Source organism: Syngnathus scovelli, chromosome 8 (assembly GCF_024217435.2).
Source record: "Syngnathus scovelli strain Florida chromosome 8, RoL_Ssco_1.2, whole genome shotgun sequence".
In the NCBI taxonomy this organism is placed as follows: Eukaryota; Metazoa; Chordata; class Actinopteri; order Syngnathiformes; family Syngnathidae; genus Syngnathus; species Syngnathus scovelli.
Genome location: NC_090854.1, coordinates 6,906,272 through 6,915,864, shown reverse-complemented (window position 1 = coordinate 6,915,864; position 9,593 = coordinate 6,906,272). Strand labels below are relative to the sequence as shown.

Genomic DNA, 9,593 nt, shown 5'->3' with positions numbered 1-9,593 from the left:
CACAAGTACAACATTTTGTACTACAAGGGTAAAATAAATCACTTATTGCAAATGGGGAATTTTACCCTTGAGAAAATACCTTCTCCAGCCCAAAATATTATAAAGTCTTGTAAAGGCTCATTCCAACAAGAATACATGTATAAAATCAATGAAGCACATGTAATTGAAATATGTTGCATTCTGTTTAAGATTATTGCTGCCATGGAGGCTGACATGCTGTCTCAGGAGGCTGATATGCTGTCTCAGGAGGACCAGGATGCACAATTTGTGACGTCACAGTAGTGGCGCCACCAGTGTGGCTGCGTGCGGAACCCGATCGATAAACTGGCATTTTGTGTTCTCTTTATACATTCTATCAAATTCCGTTCTAACTGAAAAAAAAAAAAAAAAAAAGATGTCTCTGGGACTTTAAAGGAATAATGTCCGCTAAGTATTTTTATATTGTTCTTGACCATAAAATTGTACCATGGAATGAAATATGTGCAGAATTAGGAAAATTCTAGCGGCCAGGAGCATTGTCAACCTATACACGCAGAGTAATAAGACATCAAACTTCGGAAAGCCGTCAAAATGATAGCTTGGTAGTTCCAAGGTTAAAACCATATTAACAATAAAAACGGCTAAACTTGGAACAAAGAATAAAAGTGTTTTTTCTTGATGACTTTGCGTATCGTCCACAGCTTCCTATAGTTGTGGTCTGAGTGTGTGTGCGTGTGTGTGTGTGTGTGTGTGTGTGTGTGTGTGTGTGTGTGTGTGTGTGTGTGTGTGTGTGTGTGCGTGCGCGTGCGTGCATGGATGCGTCCGTATGATGTGGGGAGAGCTGCATACATTTAACCTTGCCTGCAATCTGAATTATTGTGTGATTTGTGAGTTTAAAATTTTTACACAGATATGTATAAATGTCTATACTCAACTTTTTTACACAGACATTTGCGCCATTCCACAGAAGAAGAGGTAGTGGAGACTATATAATGCAATAGGAAAATAAAATACTGAAGGAAGAATTTGAATCATCTTCTTTGCTTCTTCCCCCAGTTACTGTGCTGAGTAAGACTTTTAAGTTCAAAGAAAACCCTGTGGTCATTTAAGACATGAGATTTCACAGTATTTGTGAAGCCTCCCAGGTGAGTCTGGTTGTTAAAAAATATTCGGCAAACAGGTATGACTCATGCTTTCGGAAAATGTTGAGCTTTATTGAACAAACACGCAAAGTAGGTGGTAGGTTTATATACAAAAGACGCAGACATGTTATTCTGTCCAACATTTTAGTCGTCTTTTTCAACAGTTTTGCTTTTTTGAAGTCTCAAACAAAAACAGGATTTATTTGATGCTCTACAAGACAGTAACTTTTGAACTTGTAAAGAAAAACGCAGTACACTGCAAATAATCACAGACCCATAATAAAGTTAAATCGCTAATGCCTAAAATATTGTAGCCTACTCATCAAACACAACCTCCTACACAATGGCTGCAACACTTCATTGAGAGATTTTTGCAATCTTCTTTTTCTCAGAAAAAGAACAAAAGTTCAAATTTGCAACAGTGTGGATGGGGTCAAGCAATGAGTAAATATTTCCTTACATTCTTTGTAATTTCCTGAATGAGTAATTTAATTTAATTTGAATGCAAAATTGGTTACAGAGGAGACTGTTTTGTGATGATCCTGGAAAAAGATTATGGTCTTCAGGATAACAGTCCCAAGGGATAGTCTTGACAATCGGGAGGAGATCCCAGGGCATACTGATGGGAATAATGTTCCATCTGGTCTGGGAATGCTTTAAGATCACCCAGGAAGCTGGTGAAGTTGGCTTGGGTTTGGGACATCTGGGATGTTTTACATTGCCTGCAGCACGTGTGGCCTTTACCGCAATTCATTGGTTTAAATGTTAGTTGTTTTTCCCTCGCCATTGTAATTCACCGTCACTTCCAGTAAAGAGAGTGCAGTTTTTTTTAAAGTGCATGGATAATGTTTTTGGTGATTTCTACGAAAGTAATTATAGAAAAATAGAAAATTAAGAAATTTTCTCACACTACCTTACAAATACAGTCCAGTTAGTGTGTGTGTATGAGTTTCTCGAACAACTTTTGGTTCAGTGATAAAGATGTCCGTGTGAGGTAAAATATATCTATGTAATAACCTAGGTGCTGCCGGTGTTGGGAGTGTGGGGTGTGTGAAGGGGTGGGGGGGAGTTCAGGAGGCAATTATTCAGGTTTTATTTTTTCCCGTTTTAAGGTCCTGTACCACCATTTGGTTTTTATAATCGTGGATGTCCTTTTTTTTTTTTTTTTTTTTTTTTAGGTTTTCAAGAAAACGTGTTTAGAAATGCCAAGGATGCCCTCTTTGCTGTTTGTTAAAAAATGGCTGGCACCTTGAACTGGCCAATTTCTAATTAATATTCAATATCTAAATCAGCGTTGATCCCATTGTATCACTGTCCCTTTCAAATTATATATGAAAAACAGCTCTCATTTAATTGGTATTGGGCAATATATCTACGTCTTTGACGGCCATGTCAAGAATTCTCAAAGCAATGAGCAACATGGCGAGCCTGAATATGCTTTTGAGGTTGCACTGTTCTTTGTCACACAATCAAGGAAGAACCAGGATGAATGAGATGGTATTAAAAGGAGACAGTGTGGATGATTTGAGATGCGGCCCCGTCCTCATTCACTAACTACTACCTGGCGCATTGCTCACATGCATTTTGGCTACATTGACCACAGGCATCGCTATTTCATCCACAGATAGATTATACATTTTAATTGTAGTGCAATATTGCTGTACAACATCGAGAATGTACAGCACGTATATTGTGTTTGCATGGCTTGGTGGTTGCAGGTGTTATAGCTACTATTTCTCGCTTGCTTAAAATTGAGAAGTGTATTTTTAGCGTGAATGAAGGAATACCTCACAAAATCAATCTCCATGAAATGTGGCTTGGTTCCGAAATGCTTAGAAATGTCTCCTGTAATAAATTAAAGCCATTTATTACTAAACTCCTCCGAGGTTGGCTCGTGATGCAATAGTTTAAGCCAATTTCAGCTCGTTTTCCTGATTGGAGTGGGTGTGTAGCAACTACAAATTGGCCATCTACTTGAAAAATGAGTAGCAAATCTACGTTACAAAGACACCAAAAACGTATCTACTTATTTTGTAAGCTCTTTGCCTTTTATCGTCTATTGCGTACAATTGACAAAGAACATAGATGTCTAACTTCTACATCAAACCATTGGGAAAAATGAAATCTAATGGCATGGAACCTTTAACAAATAAAATCATCAAGACATTTTGATATGGCATTTTATATTTACCTGGGCTGCCTGATGAAATGGGTGTTTTCTTTTGTTTTCTAATGTTGGTTACAACAAAGCTCCTCGAGTACAAGCAAACATGTCAGTTCGAGACTGCTTGAGTGTGCAACTGAGCGGCTACGAGTATGGCCGTTCTTGCATGGTAAATGATAGAGATCTTGTCGATCACACCTTCTGCCTCTGATTGATTGTTCTTCCTCAGGTCTATGGCTTCTTACAAATAAAATCAGAGGTATATGATGGGGCCAGACGGGGATAATGTTTTTCATAGATCATTTTATTATACTAAAGTGTGACTGTCAACTTTATACTCATAGTTTCAACAAATATGGCCAAAGGTTTTTATTTGGAAAACATTATGTCTTAGTGAAAGCATTTCCCATCATGGACAGATAATTTCTCAAAGAACTGTGCAGCTTTGTGGACGTCATCCATTCATCATTTCTCCAATCATGGCTCGACAGTTTATAAAAACAAACATACATAGTTGGCCACGGTATACTGTATTTCATGGGAATTTCCCTGTTTCATAGTATAAAATGATTAACCATCTGGCCAGTCAAATGTTTTCACAATTCAAAGGCCCTATTTATGGAAGCAAATTAAATGAAGGAAAAAAAAAGTCAATTGAACCTACTTGCTATTCATACTATGGCACACAGCTGGACTTGTTTGCATAGCCCATGATGCTAGTTTTAGACTAGAAAATTGATTCTAAAGTTTAAAGACTTAAAATACTTAAAAAGTTTAACAGAAAATAGGGAAGAATGACTGCTGTAATCACCTTCCTAGCTACGTTAGTTATGTTCACGTTACGTTTTATTCTCACACACACACACACACACACACACACACACACACACACACACACACACACACACACACACACACACACACACACACACACACACACACACACACCCCACACACACACACACACGCACACACACACACACGCACACACAGATCATGTATACAGCTTGCTGGACATACCACTTTAGGCATGTGAATAGGTCTACTTAGGAAGCTAACTAAAGCTTATGGTATATCCTACTTTGACAGCTGACTGGACACTAATCTGATTTTTTTTTTTTTTTAATATTAAGGAGGTATGTACCGTGCTGAGCTCATTCTTTCTTAAAGTGTACACTGCAGCAGAATAAATAAACAAAATAATCTATAAACTAATCTATTGAATACTTGTAAAATTGTGTGTTATTTTGGGTGATGTTGTTTTTAATTTTATGGTCTAAGGATGCAACCAGTAACATGAATTTGAATTATCAATAGTTTAATGCAATTGTGGATTCAAGTATTTTTTTTTCTACATATCCCATAAAAGTAAGATTAAATTAAGGCATGCTTAGTGGAAAAAAAATGCTTATCTGGCACTCAGTCAAGATCGACATAATTTTGAGTCCAGTGAACTTTTAGTTTATACATCAATTTCCATTGGATGATTGAAAACACATGTAATGAATATATCTCATTGACAGTCAAGGAGTAAAAATAGCCAACTGTACATTCCTAGTCATAGTATAAGATTGCAGACTCACTGAGGTAAAGAATGTTATTCAGGTACCATAATATGTATGAACATACTTAATTTCTCATGTAAACTGAGCCACAACTATACTTACATTTGCTCTGGATTTAAAACTTGAGAAAAAGTTGACCTGACTGGACTCACTTTATGGTAATGAACCGCATATCTCAACAGTGTTTGGGTTTATTAACCAAAACACTTTTCCTTTTCACATGTTTATTTGAAGCTGTCTATGTTGCCATAGAACGTTTTTTTTCATTGTTGGTGTTATTCCATCAAAATTAACCATAGTAACAATGAGTCTTGAATGCAAATGACAGGATGACTTGGTCTTTACGTTTTAACCCTCATAACTTCTGTCAAGGGTGGCACAGTGGTCGACAGGTTAGCACATCCGCCTCATGGTGCAAAGGTTGCGGGTTTGATTCCAGCTGTGTGGATTCCTTCCTGTCTCGAGTTTGCATGTTGTCACTGTGAGTTTCCTCCGGATAGTTTCCTCCGGGCAGTCCGGTTTCCTCCCACATCCCCAAAACATGCATGGTTGCCTGATTGAGCACTCAAAATTGCCAGTAGGTGTTTGTATCGTTCTCAGCTTCCTATAACTATTTTGTGTGTGTGTGCGCGAGTGTGTTTGTGTGTGTGAGAGAGAATGGTTGTTCGTCTATGTGTGCCCTGTGATTGGTTAGCAACCAGTTCAGGGTGTTCCCCGCCTGCTGCTCAAGTCAGCTGGGATAGGCCCTAGCACACCTACGACTCTTGTGAGGAAGAGCGGTTACAGAAAATGGATGTATGTATGAATTTCTGTCATTTTTAAAATGCCCAAACATGTACAACCAAATTAAATTTGAAGCTGCTCTTCAACCATTTCGTCTCTTTCTAAACAGAATTTGACTTTTTCTCCCCAACAATCAGAATTTGTTAAAGTACTACAGGCACTGAGTAAAAGTTTGTATTCACACACAAAAAAATAAAGATTTTATGTTATTCTCAAAATATCTGCTTGGAAAATGAATGTGGCATAGTATAATGGACTGGAAAACACAACAGGATCATCATTTTACAGAGGTTTTTCCTCAGGAGAGGTTCAGGCAAACCAAAAGTGTGCCATTTGGGTGATATTTGGGAACCATGGTCGCAAACCTTCGTGGAAAAGGCTGCTCATATACAAAAATGTTCTTGGGCTCTAATGAAAAGTATGACTTGAGACTATACTCGCCCACATCCAGATTAATTCCAAGTATACAGAAAAAGAGTAACAGGAGCATAAACACGTTTTCTATAAACAAATGATTGTGAATAGAATAATCAGTAGTATATAAATAAATATAAATAAATAAAACCAAGTAATTTGCATCACAAAATGAAATTCACTACCATGACCGTAATTAAAGTGTTTCCATCATATGACTCCTTTAAAATCAATGCAAAGGGCTGGCTTGTTGATGCGATGCCCAGTTTCATAAACATTTAGAGGACTACTACGAGCTGTCCTTATGTTCTATTGCGTATTTTATTTCATAATTATTTTAGCATTTTATTCATTAATATCGTTGATCCCCTATGGTTTATTTATTATGTGTTTGTATTGAAGAGTCTATTAACATCTGGCAAAGGGACTACTGATGAAAATTGACTTAGCTATTTTGGGTGTATGTCACGCCCGTGCCACAGCACGTTCGGCCTGCACTTTGCTCGGCCACACCCCTTTCGTTACCGTAATGTCTGTCACCTGCTTCCTCTTGTTACCCTGTGTATTTAAGCCCTGCCCGTGTGTTTCTCCCTGTCGGTGTCTACTGTTGTGTCCGTTCCTGTTCGTGCCCAGTGTTCCTGTTCTTGTCATCTGGTTTTCCCTCGGTCTGTCTGAAGGCTCACGGTCAGAATTTTAACCTTGTCCAAGGGGACTTCATGTCGGTCAGTCTGTCTGTTTTGCTGGCCGTGAGTCTTCCTCCCGTCTGTGTCGTCGGTTCCCCACCTGCCTCCCTTCCAACTCCTTTTCCCTGCAATAAATCCTGGTTCAAGCTGCATTTGGTCGCCCTGGCTCAACTCATTCCTGACAGTGTATTTACTTTTCGTAAGAATTGTCTATTGATATAACCGTCCCGTTTTAGAAATGAAGAAAGTGAATTGAAATCCAAAATTCAAGCAATTTTTTTATTAGACAATTTGTCCAGCTTTCGAGATCTCTCATAAGATATTAATGAGGCTGGTATGCATAAGAACAGGAGAGAAAGCTGAAAAAGGTTTGGCATCAGCTGTAAGTGGAGTTAAATGTATTTTAGAAAGGCTAGAGATAATCACACGGGTTCTTCTCATCATTTAGCCTTGCCAGCATTTAATAGGTGCTGTTTAAACCCGTTGGCCCAAGTTTTTTAGAAAAGCTTCTCATTGGCGGAGGTGCTTGATTTGAAATATGTTCTAATTTGCCTGGATTTATTTGGGACTAATGTAAGTATTGATGTAATCACATGATTTATTTACAATTAAATTTGAAGTATGTAAAAAGCAGACTGAAGGGCAAATTTCAAGACTTTTTGCTGTTGAAATCTTGTTTGGAACTGCATCGGTCACAAGACGCTTGACTATTAATTATGCCCCAGTCATCCATCATGCCCCTTTCGACTTGGGCCAATTATTCAACAGTGTGACTTTGTGGAAAGAGTTACACTCCCAACACAGTTGTACACAACTGCATATTTCCACTACAGTAGGGAAAGGTAAGAGCCAAGTAAGCCTCCATGTTCACAGATGTCCATGGCGGTTATACTCATTGCCACAACTTCTTCGACTTCCATTTTACTCATATTTTGGGGCCCACCATTTCTTTGACATTTCTTTTAGACCGAGTTAGGGCAGTACCAAAGCAACACACTTGCATTAAATATTAAATTAACTGAAAAGATCAACTACTTAGCTAAACATTTTCCCTACAATCCTTCCTGTTTTCGGCGGCATGGTGGGGCACTGGTTAGCACGTCCGCCTCACAGTTTGGCTGGTGCAGGTTCGATTCCACCTCCTGTGTGGAGTTTGCATGTTTTCCCTGTGCCTGCATGGGGTTTCTCCAGAAATTCCGGTTTCCTCCCACATCCCAAAAACATGCATAGTCGGCTGATTGAGCACTCCGAATTCCCCGTAGGTGCGAGTGCGGATGGTTGGTTGTCTTTGTGTGCCCTGCAATTGGCTAGCAACCGGTTCAGGGTGTCTACTGTCTGATGAATATATTTTTCTTTTTAAACAATCTGTAGTCTATATGATAAAATTACCACAAATAATTGTTCAAATCTCTGTATACCATGTTTATTCTAGATTCAATTGTGACCTTATTTTCATGTAATACAGCCGTGGACCGGACGTCACTGCAGAGGGTGGTGAAGATGGCCCAACGCATCATCGGCACATCACTTCCTACCATCGAGTCGATTTACTAAAAACGGTGCCTGAAGAAGGCACGCAGTATCATCAAAAACTCTAGTCATCCCAACCACAGACTGTTTACTCTTCTTCCTTCTAGGAAGCAATACCGGACTCTTCAGGTCAAGACGAGTAGACTGAGGAAAACCTTTTTGCCCTCTGGTGTCATCGCCCTGAACTCCGCAGCACAACACCCCTGTCATCCCCTTGAACTCTTATCATTCTGAACCCTGCAGCACAATAACCCCACCACAACAACACTTGTATTACTTGCATATACTGTCCATATCTGCACATAATTCTATATAATCTATATATTTATTCATCACTCTTACTCCGCTTGTACATATCTGTTCATATCTGGTTATACTAACACTATATATATTTATAACCCTATATTTACAATTAGCATTCTAGTAGCGCCTGCAAATATTTGTTCTACTGCACCTTATTGTAAATACTTAGCCAGTCATATCCGCACTCGTCCCTCTTGTATATTATCCCGCATAGTATAACGCACCTCATATTTACCTGATTGCACTGTACCTACTGCTCAGTATTCTTTTTACTCTGCACTTTACTGCTTTTTGCACTTCTGGTTGGATGTCAAAGTTCTTTTCGCTGTACTGTACTTGTGCTGTACAATGACAATAAATTTGAATCTAATTTAATTTAATCTAATCTAATCTAATCTAATCTAATCTAATGAGTCAACAATGAAGAATTTGTTAAATTTGTACAAGATATACAATTCAACAAATGCAAATAAAATAAATATGCCCAATTATTTGGAAATTGGTGACATGGTGGAGCACTGGTTAGCATGCCCGCCTCACAGTTCAGAGCGCGTGGGTTCAATTCCACCTCCGGCCCTCCCTGTGTGGAGTTTGAATGTTCTCCCCGTGCCTGCATGGGTTTTCTCCGGGTGCTCCAGTTTCCTCCCACTTCCCCAAAAGTTGCATGATAGGCCGATTGAGCATTCCAAATTGCCCCTAGGTGTGAGTGCGAGTGCGGATGGTTGTTTGTCTCTGTGTGTCCTGCGATTGGCTGGCAAGCGGTTCAGGGTATCCCCCGCCTACTGCCTGATGACTGCTGGGTTAAACTCCAGCATGGAAAAGCGTGGGGAAGTTTGGAAAAGCGATATGGCAAATGGATGGATGGCTGGATGGGTGGATGGATGGATGGATGGATGGATGGATGGATGGATGGATGGATGGATGGATGGATGGATGGATGGATGGATGGATGGATGTTTGAAAATGTATTTGATTTCTGATAGTGCTAACCAAAATTGAGACAATCAGCAATAAACAAGCAAACAAAAAA

The 9,593-nt window shown here is 39.1% G+C and overlaps 1 long non-coding RNA gene across 1 annotated transcript; it reads left to right on the top strand.

Moving 5' to 3' along the window:
• The first annotated feature begins 5,016 nt into the window (after positions 1–5,016).
• Positions 5,017–9,051, top strand: LOC125974202 (uncharacterized). The gene is made up of 2 exons (XR_007483408.2): positions 5,017–5,645; positions 8,196–9,051. It is a non-coding gene; the product is annotated as an uncharacterized lncRNA (long non-coding RNA).
• The last annotated feature ends 542 nt before the right edge of the window (positions 9,052–9,593 follow it).